The sequence below is a fragment of the Dermacentor andersoni genome, chromosome 7 (assembly GCF_023375885.2).
Source record: "Dermacentor andersoni chromosome 7, qqDerAnde1_hic_scaffold, whole genome shotgun sequence".
Taxonomy (NCBI): Eukaryota; Metazoa; Arthropoda; class Arachnida; order Ixodida; family Ixodidae; genus Dermacentor; species Dermacentor andersoni.
This window is the reverse complement of record NC_092820.1, coordinates 19,714,210-19,735,170: the sequence shown is the minus strand read 5'-3', so window position 1 is coordinate 19,735,170 and position 20,961 is coordinate 19,714,210. Positions and strand designations below refer to the sequence as shown.

The 20,961-nt window shown below is 44.2% G+C and overlaps 1 pseudogene; it reads right to left on the bottom strand.

The window, feature by feature from the left end:
* Positions 1-3,863: 3,863 nt before the first annotated feature.
* LOC126535528 (uncharacterized) lies at positions 3,864-16,557 on the bottom strand (annotated as a pseudogene).
* Between the last annotated feature and the right edge of the window lie 4,404 nt (positions 16,558-20,961).

Below are 20,961 nucleotides of genomic sequence, written 5' to 3'. Positions count from 1 at the left end.
AAGAGTGGTTGTGTGACACCGGTATTACACATGGCTCCCACATAGGGAACACTTTAAGTTCAATGCTACTGAATGAAGAGCAAGTGCATATCCAGCGGTGGTATCTGAGCAAGTCTTTCTGGTGAAGCCAATGCTTGTGCATTGAAAACATTTCAGCTACCAGTGTAGTGCATCAATGTGTTTACTTCGACCAAATGGAGCACCAGTGCAGATATCTGGGCTTACCTGTCCAAGGCAGCAAGTGTGGCTACATTGAAACCACTACCAGCATGTGCGGCTGTTCTATTTCCAGCGGGACTGCAGAATATTCAGTAGTGTGCTCTCAAGCTGTTCATCGATGAAGCTCTGCCTGGACTGTGTGCCAAATATTTTCGGACGTGAAAGTGGGGGTCAACTGGTAAACATCAGTGGAACTGTGCCTGGAGTCTGTGGCAAATATTTTTGGATGTGAAAGTGTGGGCGAACTGGCTAAGAATTGGCTCTGGACTATATGTGTTAAACCTTTTTCTCATTCAGAGTGCTTCTTTTTACTTTAGTAGACTGGAGATGTGCTCGAAGTGTGACATGTCAGTGAGCTAATTAATGTATTTGCTGGTTTGCAAATTATTCTTTGCAACTTTGTTTTTGCCAGAGTGGTACAAGTTTGCCTCTTGTACGGGGCTTTTTACATAAACCAATTACTATTTATTATGACCATTGCTTCCTTTGTTACACAAATGCAGCTTCCAGTGCATTCCATTTTATTTCCATGTTTATGTAAGTTTCTAATATGAGGCTTGCATATTCATTTCTCACGTTCTGGAGTGGCAAGATGCAGCATTACTCAGTCTCATCGTTCACCATACTACAGTAGTGCTTACTTGTTACACTGACTCCCCCGTTTAAGTATTCTGTACAAGTTTTACTTTATTGCTTTTTTGTTGTATCGTTCTTTTTCTAGCCATTACCTTCTGTGATATAACCTAAAGGCAATATTTGCAATTTTGCATTGTTCCCATTGTTTGATTTCTGTCACAGGATTGTTTTATGATAGTATGCGGTGGTATTTCTTATTGTGCTCTTTTCAAGCTTCTAGCTGATTGGTAACATTGCTTGGAGGCAGTTACCATCCGATTCAAGCTCTTGCATATTTCAGTCTACTTCTTCCATTCGCTCCGATGTCACTTCTGGATAACTCTAGTCCATCTAATAGCATGTGCTCTTTACTATAATAAATGAGAAATTTTAGTACACTCCATGTTTTTCTGTTCATTTTTGTATGTGTAGTTGGAATTTTGTTTATGTACTAGTGAATGTTCACTTTCGAGTTCATTACAATTCCTTTCTGCGATTTTTGTCATTGTTGATGTACTTTTACTTCTATTTGCATTTCTCACACAGTTTGTTCGAACCTTGCATAAGCATTACATTTTAATAAAGTGTTTTTGCTTTGTCACAATGTTCTCATTTCATGCACTCTTGGCATGAAGGGCTTGGTCTGGCCACCTGCCAAGACGTGGTCATTTGTTCTTTGCAGGATGTCATTTCCATTGTGGTTGTAAGCATCGTAGCTTACTAAAGACGGTATTAAGGATTCGTTATTCCTAACAGGTTCATTTTCATGTGACTTGGTAGAGGATGCACCGGCCATGCGGGCAACAGTGATTGGCACTGCGCCATGGCTCTTACAGTCATCCCCGACGTTTCTACTCCTTAGGGGCGCGATTGGAGATCGTTGTTGGAAACGCCCGTTCAGTTTCACCTCACGCGATTGGCCTAGGCCGTGCCGACGGGTGCGGCTGACGACGTCGGCGCGGCACAGGCCAGTCGCGTGAGGCGAAACTGAACGCGCGTTTTGAACAACGATATCCGATCGCGCCCCTGCCACCCGCGCAAATTCGCTTCAGATTATCGTAAACCTTTCAAGACCACTTCTAGACCAGCTTTTTGATAACGTCCTAAAAACGTTTAGAAATTGGTTACGAATAGTTTTGGCAAAGGGATTATTTGTGTCTTTCCCAATCCTATTTCTAGACCAGCTTTTCGAATACGTTTTGCAGACCTGTTCTATATCGTCTCAAGAGAGTAATTAAGCCGGACATTAGCAGACATACGACGTTTTCCCAACGAAGTTCTCTCATTCGTGTCTTCTTTAACCCGTTTTTATCGTCTTGGATAAACGCTACAAAAACGTTACGTATCTCTTTTGTGCTACCTGGGCTATGTGATCGCATGAGGGGACGCCTCGGCGCAGCCCGGACGTGACACCTCCTACGCCACCTCCTGGACCCGGACACCACCAGGGACGAAGGCAGAAGAAACACGGCCAAGTTAATCCACAGGCATGCTCAGGACCCGGGGGCGTTCCTGGCCGAGATGCGAGAGAAGCACGTCGGCCCGCAACTCAAGACACCGTTACCTGCGCCCTACCGCGGCCGGCTGAACGCGCCCATAGACGAAGAGTACAATGAAGTTTGGAGTTCCGGAGTTTTGCCACCTTCAGGGAAGGAATCCATCGTGGTTACATTTAAAAAAAAGGCAAACCCTCTTATAAACTCTCCTCCTACCGGCTTGTTTCTCTCATCCGCCGCGGGAAAAGTTTTCGAGGCCATAACCCTCCGTCGCCTCGAATGGGTTGCTACCGCCTTGGACTTCCTGCTTCCGGAACTCAGGGGCTTTCGAAGACAACGTTCGGCAGCTGACTCTCTCGCCCATGTCATCTCTAATCTCGAAGACGCCAAGCATCGCGGAGAAACAGGGTATCTTGTTCTTCTGGACCCCATTGGACCACAGATATCCAGTGCATGTCCAAAGGATGTCCTACAAAGGATATTTTGATGTCCGTCGGACATCCCTAGAAGTCCCGATGATGTACTACTTATGTCCGTAGGATCGTCCGACGCAAGAGAATTGCACATCCAACGAACATCCGTCGTACGTCAAAATCAAATATTCGGACGTCCACAGGACATTTGAAAATAAGCTTTTCCTTTAACAAATGTCCAGTGGATGTCCTGAGTAGTATACCTTTAGGACATATAGTGTGCAGGATGCCCGCTGGATGTTCAGAAGTAAACATTTCAAAAGCAAAATATCCCGGCCACGGCGGCCGCATTTCGATGGGGGCGAAATGCGAAAACACCCGTGTACTTAGATTTAGGTGCACGTTAAAGAACCCCAGGTGGTCGAAATTTCCGGAGTCCTCCACTACGGCGTGCCTCATAATCAGAAAGTGGTTTTGGCACGTAAAACCCCATAATTTTTTTTAATTAATTTCAAAAGCAAAATGACCAGTGGATGTCCGAAGGACTATACGTTCAACTGTGGGATTTCCACTGGACGTTCAGAAATACGTTTGCCCAAGGAAAATGACCACTAGATTCTCTAAACAATATGTTCTTAAGTGCAGGATGTCCACAGGAATATTCCTTTTAAACCCCTAGTGAAGTTTTGTGTAAGCTATGCCGGCAATCTATGAATCTCCTTGACGATAGTGAGGCTGCACTTATGCGTGTAGTGGCTGAAATTTATTGCCCTGTGTACAAAGAATTGAAAAGCAAGGCTTATCAGCCTGCTGTGCTTCATCAGCAGGGCCCGTCGCATGTACTGTACCATATGGCTTAGTGAAGGTCGAGGTCTAGCGCACTGCACTGGAAGAGAACCTTTGCCAAAGGATACAAGGCAGTGCCAAAGAAAAATTAACCATACCTGAGTGCCTGTGTATTTCGGTAAAGTTGCAACTTCAGTAACAACCTACTACTACTACTACTGAGCCAGCCATGCAAAAATACCATACGTAACATAAAATCGTAGTACATCCCACAGCGAGTGGTTTGTTCATCAGTGCACTGAACATGAACGAAGCTCAATGCATAATCAACAAATCTTGTTAAAATATTTTATTGTAACAAAATATCAAAATGTTTGATCGGAGCAGAGTAACAGTATTGAAAAATACTTTGCCAATATTGTTACAAAAGCTATATAAGATGACTAGAAATACTGGTTCGGGCTGTAATTCCATGAATGTGATGGAAAACAAAAAGGTGCAGCTCAAACAACACAAGTGGCCTACAACCAATGCTACTTAGTAGGTCACCGGCATTTTTGTTACATGAAATATGACATCAACATGAAATTTGCAAGCAAAATTACTAACAAGAACAAAACTAGACAGCACCAAACACTTTTCAGGCTGAGAATACAAGGCAAAAGCAATTAACTGTATACTAAGACAGCTGAGGCACCACACCACAAGTGTTAGTTCTCTCCAAAATACAATTGAATATGTCCAACAGCAACACAAAAATTGCAATGGAAGTAACCAAAAAAGCATGTGTGATCATCCAGACCAAATTTTAAAAATGCTTAAACGCAACCACCACTAAGCACACCAACACCAGTCCACAGGAGTACAGTGTGGGCTGAAAAATTGCTGAGGGAACTACTGACATCAACAACAGCAAAGAATAAAATAGAATTAACAAGGCTGAACGACCAGATAATTAAATCTATATAGAGAATGAATGTGATTGAATAATAAGCTCGCGGGTGAAAGATAAAGCTAAGAGCTCCAAGAAATCAACCTATTAAGAACATGAAACTTGAACACATTGTGTTGCTTAATACATGAAGAACGGAAACATACAAATTTCTATCTTAATTTGCCCACAACAAAATGATCAGAGCTTAATAGAGAGAACAAAATCACGTGTTATGACTAGAACTGCTACAGATCAGAGCCTGCTATAGGTTAATGAAGCTGAAAGCTCAAAGAAATAAATCTTCTCAAGCACATGAAAGTGTTCCCTGGATAATGAGCACTGATCGCACATTGCTTAGCGCATATAAGAAAAGAGAAACAAACTTGTACCTCAATTTGTAGCTTGTAGCATAAACAAAACAACGACCTGTTATGACTAAAACCACTACTGACTAGAGCTTGTTGCAGGTGAAAAAGCCAAAAACTCTGAGAAATGAATCAGTATCAAAGAGATGAATGTGTTTCCTGGATAATGAGCACTGACACGACATACTGCTTATGAAAAAGCAAGCACACAAATCAGTACCTCAATTTTGTCTACTACTAACCACTAGAGCTCTGAAGCAGAAAAAAAATCTGTCATTTCTTGTGGCAAGAAGCATTAATCACAAGAACCTACGATGGGTATGCATTAAAAGTAATCTGCAGAGTGATAGCAATGAGGTTGAGCTTTTTACACAGCAATGAATTAACAGAATAACTCACAAATAACAGCGATACATCAGCTGAATGAACAGCATGAGTGCAGCAATGCGAGATTGTTAGGGTCAATCCACAGCAATGCATCCTTCTCTAAAAAAATTGAGTTTCTACTAGGTTTAAAGAAATGGAATATAGTCCCCCGCAATATTTTAGGTGAAAGTAATTTTCGACATGGAGAGGGCAATTTAAAGTTCTTTGAATGGCGCAAATCCAGGCGTTAGAAAAAGCACGGCCATAGTTTTAATGTTTTGCGCATTCTTGTAAGACATGCACTTTTGGTTAGATAAACTTATGCTTTCATTGAAGGAGGTTTGTATAACCAAAACTTTTCTTCCCTTACAAAATTAAAAACGACCAAATTCGATAAATTACACAAAAATGGTAGCTTAGGAAAACATGGAACTACTATGTTAGACCTGCACCTAAAGCATACCATCTAATGAAATTTTATTTGGATCTAATATTGTACACTTTCTCTAAAGAAAGCTTGAATTCCTAAAAAAATATTTTAAGAAATTTTTAGACATGAAATTTATGTGGCCCTCTCATTTACAAAATATTTCACCCAAGAAATTTTGTTAGCTCATCTCTTTATACATAGCGAGACAATTCTTTAATAAAAAAATCAGAAATGGTGGAGTTTTCCACCGAGTTCGACATGGAATGATTTTACGGTAACAGCATCAGTAGAAAAAAAAATGTAGGAAAAAGACAATGCTGAAATACGAAGAGTAAAAGTAACTCAGTGCTGCTGTGAAGACATTCGGGTACTTGGTAGCTGCTGTAATCGGGCACGCTAATACCATGGCAGTGGCAAGGGATTGGAGTACAGTTGGCTAGGAGGGTACTCATTCAGCATCTGATGGGAAGACAGGAAGGAAATCCATTTTTACTTGTTGCCAGTATACAACATTCAGTAAAGCAATTGCACCTATAACATGTTCTGCCTTTGCACTCGTTTGTGTTGCATCTGCTCCCATAATGAGTTAGTACCTGAAAGCATAGACTCATTCATGGTCATTAGGAACTCCAAAAGGTTCACAAGGCAATGAAAGCCTGCGAGGTGATACAAACACATAATTACAGCGCAAAACCTAGCTTCAAGGTGTCAACGTACACTGTATTCAAGGCCACACTGCCAACCCTGCCGACTACTAGGCACACACCTTATGCAATCTTCGCTCTATACCCCCACCTTATTCCACACGCTATATATAATGCGTATCAATATACTACCCGGCAAGACACATATGTTCTTATGACTCCCTGTGCGTATGCTCACTATCACTTAACCAAGGCAAAGAAAATTGTGCGTAGAAGGCTGCAGGTCGGGCAGGAGGTTCACACCAGCTATCACCTGTATTCAAACTGTGCGCACCTTCTACAGAATAAAACACGTCCAAAGAAAAAATAAGGGATTCATTTGAATTCGAGGCACCGAAGGACTTCATAGTGGCATATAACACTGAGTTGAAGGTCGCACCTCAGATTACGAGCTCTTGTGAGAGGCCGATGAAGACTACTGCAATAGTTCCATTAAAAAAATGTACCTTCATTTGCGTCTTCAATGGATGCTGCAGGCTGTTGTTTCAGGGCACCTGATGCTCTTTCTGGCGCATGTCTTAGCCATGACTTGATGGCATCTTCAACAATCGTTGTGGTTCCTTGCGGAAACTGTGTTGCAGCAGCTGAAATCCACCAACATATATATATTGTTAGTGTAGTAACCACATTTTCTTCAACAGTGTCAACACATGTACAAGAATGCTGCCAGCATTGACAAACCACAATGCATCTTGTAAAGCCAAGACAAATTGTTTTCATCTGTATTCATGTAACAGTATGTACCGAATGCCACATTGCTGAGGAAATCTCATATTCCCATTAGCACTCAAAATTTGCATATATATTGCATTGATGGTCAATTTTGTGTAACATGTTTAGTGTGCAGTATTTGAACTATGTACCGAACAAATTTGACATAAACCGCATCCTACTGCTGGACTATTATTTCTCAAAGGCATATGTGGAAGTGATGCTGCTATGAAAGAACATGTAGCAAGTCAGAGCTATGTTTAGCAGTAGTTGGCCACAAACGAGTCATGTTGGCAGTTGCCGCAGCTTGAATTTCAGACATAGCATAACAGTTGAAACAAACTCACGAAACAATGCAAGCACTTGGCAGAAATGCACTCAAGAGGAATAATAATGAATGACTATGAAGTGCTTGCACACAGCGAGCTGCTTAGAAAAATTGGTCACGAAGCAGGACACAATGAGTGCACATTCTCTGATTAGTTTCCTGAAGTACCCATAACCGTGTGAAATAGCAGGGCAGTGTTGCAACTGTCTCAAATTTCGCTTTATCAGCAGAAGAAAACACAGTATCAGGCTTACCGATGATTGCACTTGAAGCTTTGAGGTTAGAGAAATTGAGTTTGTTTTTTTCTTCCAACCCAAGAGAACTTTGAAGCCAGCTCGTCAGATAAAAGGTGTGCCAACATGCGCTTGGTTGCAGCGTTTGCATTCTTTCCGCCAAGTTGCATGAGCTCGCGCACCTGCAAGATGACAGGGAAATTGAAGAAAATGCAGTGTCGACCACACATGGTTTTCTTAATCTTTTACAACCTAGAATTTGTTACACACCACTGAAAGAACAGCTTGCATACTTTGTCATGAAAGAATATCTTGACAAAAAGTACTTTGCAGGTCCTCAAGTAGAAGCTCATCTGTTATCAGTGCTGAAATATCTTTGAATTCTTGTGCACCCTCAATTAGGATGCGCCCCCTATAGACATGGCCCTTTTAGCAATACACCTGTGTTCAGAGTCAGCAAGTAAAATCGTGGCATCATAAAAAGTTGTTTATAGCACTGACGGTTTATTGTTCTAGCCAATACACAATAAACTGACCAGACTACTGGAAAAAGCTGTAGAAAATGGTAAGACTATAACTCACATTATTCTCTATTTCTTGAGCACAGACAATAAGATATTTTGATATTTATACTGTGTTAAAACTTCCCATGCTAATCCAAAAAAATTGCATACTATCTCAACTACACACACACACACACACACACACACACACACGCACACACGCACGCACACACACACACACACACACACACACACACACACACACACACACAATCATAATAGCAGAGAATTGCTTCACTTGGTCATTTTCCCGGGAAAAACTACCATCAGTTTTGACTATTGGAGCCCACATGTCAATTTAAAATATGCATGGTGATACTTACCAGAACTGCAACTTTTTCTTTGTCAAGCTGCTCACTGAAGGCTAACAGCCTATCCAAGGAATCAAATGGCTTGTCAATAAGTGGCGACGTTGTAATCACTGCATGGGCAGGCAATACTTCACATAATTTGTTAAGCATCTCTCCATGTTGCTGCAGTGTAAATCGGATGATGTTGAGAAGCCTAAGAACGTGTTGCTTGAAGTCTACAAACAGAAAGACGAAAGCATAATGCAACAAAACATGCTAGATAGTATTGCACTATCCGCTACACAAGAAGGGTATCAAATAAAATCATGGCACAAAGGCAATTGCCAAATGCTGCAGCAATAAACCTTATATTAAAAATGGTGTTCCGCATCAAGCTAACTTGTCCGCAAAGTGTCAGGTTCTGTAGATATTCCTAGGGGTGGTCAGCACAGCCCAGACGAAGGACAAAAGGTAGTGGACGATACAAGTGCGCTTCCTTTCGTCCGAGCATACTTCCTTTTGTCCTTCGTCCGGGTTGCACTGTGCATCCCTAGGAATATGTTCAGTCACCAACTCACCCAGCTTTGTGTTAATTTAGGTTCTGTAGCCTGGCATTTTAAGCAGAAACAATGTTACCTAAAAATATTAAATATTGCAGCTTACTGCTGTTCAGCGTCCTTCGACTAGGATGTAAGAACAAAGATACAATAAACAAGTTCTTTCACACAAGTGGTACGGCATGCATCAGCCTTAGGAAATCTTGTTTGCGTGCACAATTGAAAATAATTTCACTATATTATTAATATAGCGGCACCTCGTTAAGTACCTTAACAGAATAATAATGAGGTATTTACTAACAGCAGCACCAATCCAAAATGAATGTTATGCATGTCACAAAAGGAAACTTGAATACAGTAAACCGCAAAACCAAAGGCTCAAACAACCCTCTTTACCACCAAACATACCTTTATAGGAATCATTGCTAGTCTCATGTGCTCCGTTCACATAAGCTCCCAATGCACCATTTAGTCTACAAGAGACTTTTGGTAAACCTACTGTCTCCAAATCGGTGTTTACTTTCTAGAACGAAAGTGCAACATATTTTACCGTTTTTACCACCTGTCAACAGACATGTTTTGCGGCCGTTTAAAGTAATTTTGTTAGATAATTGTTAGTTTGGAATGACTCCTCTTTTTGGAAGATTCCTTTAGAACAAACATTTTACTCACTCTTGACTGGTTTACACGATCATCCCCCATATTTTCCTTTATATACAAAAGTGTTTATCAATGAGTTACCTTGATCTCTCCCGAGTGATGAGTCAAATGGTCGCGAGCGTTCTTGACCTAGAATAAGAAATTTCAACTACATTGCTCTGAGAATTATGCACACACAGCATACAAAGTCCTTACTTCTATGCATAAAATGGCCCCAGAAGAAAATGCAAATTATCGCGTGACTTTCATGTAGGGTCACAAGCAATTTTTTGTTACCATAATGTATTCTACATTTAACTTGTAATATAATGATGAATTGTAATACTAGTGAATGACCAATAATAAGTAAACATATGAGTTCAACATCTTTTCAGCATGCTTTCTCCAGAGGCACTTAAGAATCACTTTATTATTACTGCAATACCCTCTCTGGGGGATTTTAACAAGGTGGTCTACAAAGTGTTGTCATCCCTTTGTGTCTGCGTCAGTTCGTTCTGTAAACACTATTCTGGTTTACAAAAAATGCAATACTAAACAAAGTTTACATATATTATCTGGCAAGGTGACAGGCTAAAGTTGAATGATGGTGCAATAAGTGCTGTCAGTGACAACAAAAAATGAATAATATGTTTAGACAAACTGAGTAGCTTTAGATTGCATATAGATCAAGAGCAGAATAAATGTATGATAATGCCTTCAGCACTACAACTTATAAACTCTTCTAGGACAACATTTCAATCTAGTCCCATGCAATATGTAACAATCATCTGGCTGTCCCAATTCTTGATGTGCCTTATTTCTCTCTTGTGAACTCACCTGACATGCTGTGATCTTTAAACAATTTTGATAACGATAACTTATACACTGATTTAAAGTGAATATGCTTGCATACATAGTGACAACCAGAACGAACATTTCTAAGTGATAAATAAGGGGAAGCAAGTATCACAAAGAACCTAGAATAGCTAATGACAGTTTATTATTAAAGAAAAATTTATCTCTTAGTTCTCCAAGATTAGTTACTGCACAGTTCCCTATCTTTCTGGTCTTGTAGTTCACAGCTACAACATAGAAATATAATGAAGTGTTCCTCTCTAATTAAATATTATTTAAGGCTTCTAGCCAAGACAAAAAATGAACTTCTTGTGTGTACTGCGGGATGGTACATATGCAGCTGCAACCATGCACTGGCATTACATAAGCATTGACAACAAGCTCGAAGACAAAAGATACTTACCCACACAAGAGGTGTCCTTCTCACAAAGTGATGCCAATTCCTGAAAATCACCTGCATAAGCAACAAGACCTGCTCACAGCTGTACTAAAATCTGCAATCATGCCATGTAATAAGGCAAGTGTGGTGACAAAACAGGGTCAAGCCCAAGCAGACACACAGACTAACTTCCACAAGGCTTTATTAGAAAGAGGTGCACATATTCATGCCTATATGCTTATCAGTCACCAAGCCTTTGTTGATGTCAGTGCTTGTGTGTGTATGTGCCTGTCCACGTTCTGTCACTGCACTTAAAATATACCAAGTACGCATGTCTACAAGCATGGCTGAACCTCAATTCTTCTGAAAGTCTGCTTATACTTCATATTCTTGCTACTTGCCACTTCAATCAAGTACTGTTATTAAGCAACATCTACACTGGACCCTCAAGGTGCAGCAAATGGTGGTTTGCTGTACTACTGAGGTCAAATGAAACACTAAGGGCTCATTCACACCGGCGACTGACAGTGGTCGCGCGACCAAGTTGGTCGCAAAGCGACCAGTCGCAAATGGTCGCAAACGGTCGCCTTTCTTGAAAAGCGACCATTTTGGGCCAGTCGCTCTCTGCGCGATTTTTCAGTCGCGCGACCGTGGTCGCAAAACTGATAAACCAATCAGCGGCGCACCGGAAGTGATCTTTCGTGTGTCTACATCCGGCCTCCTCCGGCGTCGCGTTCAAATTCCGCGTAGGTTCCGAGAGTTCTCGCTGAGAACGATAATCTCCGGGATTGCGACTTGCGGGTCGCGCTTAGCCGGGCTTGCCGGTGTGAGCATCAGTCGCCTTCGGTTGCTTTTTGATTGCGAGTCGCAAATGGTCGCGCGACCTCCTCAAGTCGCCGGTGTGAATGTGCCCTAACAGCGGAGCGCGCGGCAGAATCACAACTGAAGGTATAGTGTGCATTGTCCAGTCATCACCTTTAACAGGCACACCCCCCGTTTGACTATACTGCACAATGATGCTCCCCCTATATTGCAATTTTTTTCTGTTCTGGTTCTCTATTATTTGAAAGCGAGAAAAGAAATATAGAAGAAAAGAGAAGCTATAATGCTCCAGTATGGGGTGGGTATTATTGCATGGTGCGGCAAAACATTACGGGCTATGGGCATCAAATGAAACGTGAAGAGCAATGCACCTGCTATAGTGTGCACTTCATCATTACTGCAAAGTCACCTCTTTTCACTTTCAAATGAAAGAAACATGAAAGTATTGCAGCATACGGGTAGCATCATCACGCAGTGCGGTCGAACGATGTGCATGTCTGTCAATGGCAATGACTGAACGGCGCAGACTATAGCTTAAGTTATGCTTCCACCACGCACTCCGATGTTTGCTTTCATTTGAGCCCAACAGTAGCCAAGAAAAGTAAACAAAGGCCATAACTTTTTGCAAATTTTCTTCATTGGATTTAATTACTTAATTCTCTTACACTACATGACCATAAGCTCTTGGCACAAAAGAGAGACACCTTAAAGGCCGGTGGCATAGCCAAGATTCTTTCGTAAAGCGAGAGAGAAGAAAGAGCAGATGGGGTACTCTGCCAGCTCAGACCATGCCTCCCCATAATAATTGATCCTCTCCTTTTCTCAGCGTGGTCTTATTTGTGCGTGCCTGCATGTACTTATTTGTAGCACAGATTGCCTTCTGCCAGTTGGGTAGCTGCAATACCCACGAACCAGATCAAAGTGCTTTACCACACATGCACACACACAAAATAAGTGAGAGGAATTTAAGGCAGCAAAATGGGCAAGTTCGTTGGGGCATTTTGGCATACTTAGAGTGTTCAAAAAAAAAAAAAAAGCAAGACGCAGTACACGAATAAGATAAAACGTGCATTGAACACAGGCAGATACAGCTTGTACTGGCCAACAGCGCTGGGAGCGATATTTTAAACAAATGTTGCCGGCATGTTGTTAGTAAATAGAAAAAAAAATTAAGCTTCTTACTTTCACTGCAGCCTTCAGATTGTTCTCCACATTCAGCAGAGGCCAGTCCTGGGAGATCAATATACAAAATATTATACTACTTACAATTTATTACAAACAGGGGAGCTGCCCTGTGCCACCTACAGAATGACGAGAAAGTTTACCCAGTGGGAAATTCCTAGGAACAGGCACTGCTGCTTTTTGTTGCGTTTTAGCTGGTGTTTGTGATGCCTCGGAGTCATCAGAGTCTGACCATGGCTGAGGTGGTTTCCTTGATCTCTTCCGTGGAACATCTGAGTCTGTGTTCAAATCTGAGTCCCGTTCACTTCGGTTGAGCTTTCTCCTTGCCAACTCATAGGTTCCTGAGATGTAAGAACACCCCCTGTGAGTACTTGTATTTTTACACAAAACTACACAGCTAGCGACTGGTACATACCAAACAGCCCCTTTACAGACACCTCAAAGCATTTCCCAGAAGCATCCGGCATTGCTGCTTTTTTTACCATTGTGACAATCTTGTCTCCTTTAATGTGCTCTGGTGGCCAGGCACACCGATTCCCTTTTATCCATGTTGATGGTACCACTTCAACTTCTTGCAGGGCCAAAAACTCAACGATTGCATATGCCATCTAGAAAAGAAAACTATGCTTAGTTTTTTTACGATCATGTCTTATTAATGGCTGCATTCACACAATAGCAGTAGCACTCAAAATGCACTAACCATGTATAGCAGAAGCTACTTGCAGTAACAATGAGACTAAAATCTCCTACACAGGTGCAATGTCTGGTTTCTAGGCAGTATGCAGCTGTGGGAACACTATATACTTGTTACCGAAAGGGAACATCACCATTTTTTGCAAGTTGCGTACATGCCATATTTTAGGATGAGATAGGGAAGACACAACACAGATGCAAAGTCTGGATGAACTGAAGGGTACGGTGTACCAGTCTTCTTTAACTAGGAATTCTGGACCAATAATGCATGGTTCATTTGAAGCCTTCAAGTGGGCAACGTTTTTAGCCAAAACAACATGTCCATTTTGCAGAAAGCAGCAGTCCTTGTCACTTAGAGAAATAGTGAACTCCCTAAATGATAGCATCTTGTACTGAAGAGGACAGCACCTCGGCAGGAGCAAACCGTGCGTACGTTGACGGAGCAGTGCGGGCTTCTCATCCAATGGATGGACGATGTTTGCTTCAGACTGGGACTCCACCAAGCGGTTGTACAATTGCTGCAGTGGCTTGCCATGTTTTCGCAGCTGTCGCTTGATTGTCTGCATATGATTCTCAAAGGGAAATGCACTAAAGGAATCTAAATGCCCATATCTTTGAACATCGGCAAAAAGGTGTATTAGGCAGTGCACATTGAAGGAAACGTGCTCATCTCCATAAAAATCACGAAAGTCTCTGACAAAGCAACGCAGGAGTTCTCCAGCAAACACAGCATGTTGGCGACAGAGCTGCGGATTAGCAAGTACCGAGAGAGAGGTATGAAGGACGAGGAAGTGCTGGTACAGGCGGTCTGTCAAACAAAATTTAAGAATAAATGGGCCAGTGTAAAAAAGAAAAAGCCTGAATTCAACAGCCTTCCAGCGGTCTAATTCATCAAGACCTCGTGGTTTGCGATGAAACTCACTGGGAACAGAAGCTCGCACAAGGCTGCTCTTTTCATTGAAAGTTTGACGTTGGAGTGGCCCAAAGCGTACAGCTAGTGGTCCTGAAGTCCACAACGTCAGAAGCTTCTTAACTACACCTAGCAACACAAGGTGCATGTAGTCCAGGGGTACATCATCCACACAGTCAATTGGCAAATCTAGGAGAATGGAATCCCCTTTGTGATGTTCACTATCATGTTGTTCTCTGAAACTAATGTTTGTACGTAAGGGGCAGTCCATTTCAAGAAACACAACTTTTCCGTTCATATAAGTCCCCTCCACAGTACATTTTGGGCAGCCACTATAGCCACCATGCCCTTTAGTTGCCATTACAAAGGCTCGTGCAGGAGCATCACAAATGATGGCCTTCACACTTACTTGAGCAACACTGCCATCTACAGCAACACCTTCCGAAATCAATTCTTGCAACTCTACAACGAATGGCCTCAGAAACTCCCTCGAGGATGCTGGCTTTGACAGCCCAGCAAAGGCACCAACAAGAAACGGTGTTCCATTGCCACAGGCATGGGCAATACACTGAATAGGCCACAACTGCATTTTCGAACTTTTCGATAAAGGAAGACCGTCTATGTTGAACGACAAGGGGATCACAGAAGGCGGGTGTTCGACATGACACAGTATGCGCAGCAGCCCAGCTGTAAGCCCAAAATGGCAATATTCCCCGGGCTCTAACGGTGTTAACCCGCACTGCTCTTGCGCTTGGCGCGGTGTGCGGAGAAGAGTACGACCATCTTCGGGTAGTTCTGCTAAAGAGGGCTGGCTTCGTAACAACTTCAGTAAATCTGTAACTGCCCTTCTTTTGATATTGTGCCCACATTCGCAATTTTTCTCGAAAGTTGCCTTCCGTGATCACTTTGTCAACACTGTGTGTCTCCTCCCTGTCGACAGGATTCGTGGAAAGTGGGCTGCTTTGAACAACCGTATAGGAAGCAGTGTCGACAGCATACGTTTCTAGTGAGCGTGTATGAAAATCGGCACGCCGATACTCGCCGCTGTCCACTGCATCGCAAATGACGGCGTCAGTTCTATTCTGAACATCGCGGGAAACTTCGGCTACTTGCTTCGGCGGCTGTTCCTGCGGACGTTGATCCTGCAACGGGTGCTCGCTTGAGCACTCAAGAAGCGCCAAAGATTTCTTCGCCTCTCGACACGCTTTTTCGGAGACGTACAGTTCTACAGAACGCGACATCGAATAAATACACGTCGCGCCGAAACGCGTGCCGCGGGCGTCACCAAACAAAAGACAATATGGAAACTATATACCAAGCGCGCGCAAACTCTTAATACGGCCAATGGCGGTATGTCCATTATCGAAAATCGAACCTTAATCGGATGAAGGTAACAAAGGAATACTCACATCTTTGCAAGAGAGCTCTTCGCACGCCAGCGAACGGCACCACAGAACACCTGCTCGAGGCCAACGTACGCAGCAGCAAACCTATGACAAACTACAGAAGCTACAATGCTGCACATATAGGCACAGAATAAGGAACCAACTCTAGGCGCCGGGTCCGCCGGGTCACGTGGCTCAACACGTGGCTGCAAGGAGTGCGAGGCGCATATCGAGGGGAGAGGGGCAGGTAGGTGGCGAGGCGCGGATAGTCAAGTGAGGCACCCCGCCCTCCTCGCTGCTCGCCCTCTCAGTTCGCTCTTTGTAATCGCGAATCGCGGTGAGCAGCAGGGCGCATGTCACGGTGCCGACGCAAGCAAAAAAAGAAAAACAGTTACAGTGACGTTTCACTTCGTGAACGCGGGTGACGCGCATGCGTGTATGTGCTAATAGCACATGCGACGCCATCGGCCTTCAGCGCGCCTTGACGCCAACTGTCCGCATTGCAGATAGCATTCAAGACGGATCGCGTGGCCGCGCCATAAGCATCAGCCGCGAGTAGAAAGCGCCGTTGCAAACATTGGCTTACTATCTAAATTACCTAGCATGATGTCACCGCGCACAGGCAAACATGAACACTTCGCACTCGATAACCGCGGACCCACGCTGTCAAAACGCAGGCGTGAGCAATCGCTGCAGCAGCAGCAGCGAGCGAATTAAGTGGCATTCGTGCTGTCTGTCGATCGCTTCCAACGCAAACTAAGCGATGAGAACGCAGCGTACGCAAAGGTATGAGCCGTCGGCCCACCTGGACTGTGCCCTCAAAGCAGATCGCTTTCAAGATGAAGCCCGTGCGGCTGCATTCATCTGAGTGTGGCAGCTTCATATATATGTAATATTGCTGTCTGACATGTCTTTTCGGAAGAGCGTGCACTGAGGGCAGCCGTGGAAGAGACTTAACATTCTGCGATATGATCACATAGTACATATCTTCAGTTGTGTGTTGGTCCCACAATTGTCCAGTGTGGGACATCCCGTTGAGAACATCCTTCGGACATCCATAGGATCAAAGCTTTGGGATTTGTTTAGATCCCAGAACTTTAATCCTGTGGATGTCCGAAGGATATCTTAAATAGGCCATCCCGAAATTAATGTCCTCATGTTATCCAGTGGACGTCCTAACTGGGACTTGGACGTTGGGATCTAATCGGGACGTCCAGAGGATATTCGTGGTCCAATGGGACGTTCAGAGCATTTTTGACTCTACCGCACACCTCAATCACGGATGCGCTTCGCGCCATCAGTGTCGGCGGCCGCCTTTTCTCTTATGTTGCCGCTTTTCTAAATGGCCGCTGTTCTCGTGTCCGAATAGGCGGATTATTAAGTACGCCCCGTCCCGTTTCCACTGGTGTTCCCCAAGGCAGCGTACCCAGCCCCTTTCTTTTTAGGTTCACGAGGGAGGAACTTTGGGCCAGTTGGTCCGACATGTTTAAAGAGGAAAATAGCCAACACGCAGAAAGTAGCCATAAGTTTTTGCTCGGCACGTAGTTGAAGCGATGAGGCTAGTGCAGAAGCCACATTTGCTACTTGACGGGTAGTAATCGCTCGCACCAGGGACTTCATTCCCCGCGTCCTACCTCACGAAGTCCGCATCGCGGTTTATGCTGACGACCTAGCTCTTTTCGCCATCGGTCCCACTTCCCGCGGCCGGCAAGTTTGTCAAATAATTCAATGCGCCATCAATGCGGTTGACAGCTGGAACAGGCCTCAATTTATCACCTACCAAAACCGAGGCCTTATTCGTACAACCTCACTTTGAAGGGCGCTATGCAGTTCCATCTCAGTCTACGCGGTGTTCCTCTCCCGTGGTCCCACAAAGTTCGTTAGCTAGGCGACCGTCGTAGCTTCAAACCGGCTGTGGCCGCTCTCCGCAAGAGCGCCATCAAAGTTGCCAGTGACGCGCGCTCCCTTCTAGCTCGAGGCCGCGGGTTCTCTCTTCAACCTGCCCTCAGAGTTTACAATGCGGTTGCTTCCTCAAGAACCCTTTACGGTCTCCTTTTGGCCTCCCTCAAACCTGCCCAGTGGGAGTCATTCGACATACACAACAGAGCAGCCATACGCCAGATTAATAGCCTCCCGTGCTCCCCTCAAATAGGGCCCATACTAGCAGAAGCCAAAGACTTCCCCCTCTCACTTAGAGCTGAATGGCGCCCTAAACCACATTGAGAATCTCCAACGCACCCCACTAGGGCAGAAGCTCGTCAGGCACTTTCACTCTCTCCCCCACTCTGGCATGGGATGGCGCCCAGCTGACTTTCACTCACTTGTCAAACTCGCTCTCAACTGTGCCTGGCTTCCCCCCACTACACACCGTCACGCCCACTTGTCATCCGTACTACAGTACCCGGGGTGAAAAGTAAGCGGCCCACACCTACTTGCGCGATTCTTCAGGAAATTACCGCCACTTTTGAGGGGCGACTGTCGGGCCGTGTGCTCGTCTTCACCGACGGCTCGGTTCTCAATGACGGCCCTTGAAGCGCAGCCTGTGTTATCCCGGATTTCTCGTTGCATAAGGCGAGCCGCCTCTGCTGCGGTTGTTCCTCAACGGTTGCCGAACTTGCCGCCCTTAACCTGGCTGCCGACTCGAACGCCTCCCTCATCCGTCGCCATACTCACCGACTCCCGCGCGGCGCTACTCACGCTGGCCAAAGGGGAGCGAAGCCCGCTCATCGCGCAACGACTTTCTTTGAAGTTTGATTAGACACAAAAAATGGGCTGCGATCTAGTTCTCCATCGGTTTCGTTCGCACGTCGGAATCGATGGTAATGAACGAGTCGATCACTTCGCCAAAGAGGCACATTCTCATAACACGCCCTATAGCAACCTTATCTGCCTCTTTGACACCGCACGCCAACTAATATCAAATGCAGTCAGAACTAAGCATACTGACAATCGACTCGCCGCCGGCGTTCTACCCCGGCCGCTACCAAAGTTGGGACTCTCACGAGCCGATAGGGCCCTATTGCTCTGTCTCCGCATCGGCCGTGTCAGAACTGCGGAGTGGATCTCTCGCCATTCAGGCACTGTCAGTTCCGTCTGCCAGAATCGCACTGCTGGAGTTGAAACTCTCACATACTGCTCGACTGCGCTGCTTACAGCTCAGCTCGCGAAACAGTAATGGCCTCGTACCGACGCCTAGGACTGTACAGCCCGTCCTGAGGATTTTCTTTTCCCAAGTGGTGTTTCATGTTTGCTCAAATTGCCTTTTCTGCTCTAATTGAGTTCTTCGAATCTACTGTCCTTTACACGCGACTATAAGCCCCGTTCGCGCTTCGTTTTCTACTTTTTCACGGCCTTATGCTTGACTTTCTCCTTCCTTACATTCTTTTCACTCTTTTTCCTCCATTCTCCTTCCCCGTGCAGTACTGTTGAGGTAACCTCCTAAGCGAGAGACAGTTACGGTACTGCACTTATATTTTCTATTTTCCCCATTCAAAATCACTTACTACTACACTGCACAACATGCTATATCAAAGTGAGCTACAGTAAGTGAGAAATTAAGCCTCCGCCTCGAGCCAATGTGACAAAGCTGTCATGTTCTTGTTGTTCCTGATCTTTTGCACACTGAAGGAACGGACTGTGGCTGCGTCTGAGTAGCATTTGAGCGGCGTTTGTCGTCACCTTTTAAAGGCACTGCCCCACGAGTGTTCGGGCAGGTGCAGCCCACGCTGTTCAGTTGCAACAGACGGCAAAACTGCGCCAATGTTTATGTTTTTGTCACTTTGAACAAGGGGATTTTGTCAGGATGCTATGCTGAAGTAACAGATGGGGACTGCGTTGCCGGAGTATGTTGTAACTTGTAACTTCAGTCTAGGTTTTGGGACTGTCCCTTCGTTCTGGTCATAGTGTCAGCTTTCATATCAGCTAACGGGCCGGAATGCTCGGAGGCAGAATATGCTGGTTGATTCACTTTATGTATTCCACAACTACCACCATGATGGAAATGTGGCAGAGGACAAGAAATGCGTATTGCAGGAAATTATGGGCTTTGCTTGGTACAAAACATATGGGATCTCTGAGGATTCTGCTCATAAAATACATCTCAAGTAAGTGCAGCAAAGAGCCAAGCTGGCTTTGATGAGTGTAATCGGAAGCATTTGTGTACTTCTTAGTTTATGCATGCAGTTTCATCTTCTTTCTTTCAAAGCTGGTCTTAATACTCCCGAATCTTGAGCCAGTATGGAATTTTCAGGATTTTGAAACATCTATTTCCTCATACAATATAAAATAAATGGCGAGAACCATTTGATTTGCATTAGAATTTTGAATACTTTCACATTCTCTTGAAGTGCAGAATTCGTAGGAAACGTATGTTTAGTAAAGCAATGAAGGGGGCTAGTTGGTGAACGTTCATGGTTATATTGCGCTTAGTTTTACACTGACGATATTAAGTGAAGGACAGGACGTGGACATGCGTAGCGCAATCGCGCTACGTCCGTCCACGCCCTTTTTATTATTTCCACGCCCTTTTATATTATTTCACTTAATATCGTCAGTGTAAAACTAAGCGCAATATAACCATGAAAAGTACGCTGCCTTGAATAAGAAACAATTAATTTTTACGTGCCAGTAAGTACCTTCCTAAGGCCCTGCCGATGGGGTTTCCATACTCTGTCAGAGGAAACAGCATGTCTTTCTGGGTACTCATAGAACGAGGAACCTACCGCTATATCCGATGAGGTCATTCATCACACATTCCTACGACTCGCACATTTTTTCAACCGGAATTGGGTTCTTTTTTGTGAAATACAACTTGAATTATTTTATCGTCAGTGAGTCAGTATAGCGACACACTCACTCAGCTAAACATCTCGTGGCAGCATTCTTTCAAAATGCTTGTCCTCTTCCTCGCTGTTTTCCACAACTAGAGCAGCCGTGACTTCACATTAATGAAACCAATGGGCAGAAAGCAATTTGCAGTTAGTTCAGGCTGTGTTGCCATACATATGCTGATATATGTATTTTGCTGAGAAGTGTCGCTTCATGCAGTCATACCATTAGAACCGTCATGCAGTGGAAATGCAAGGGA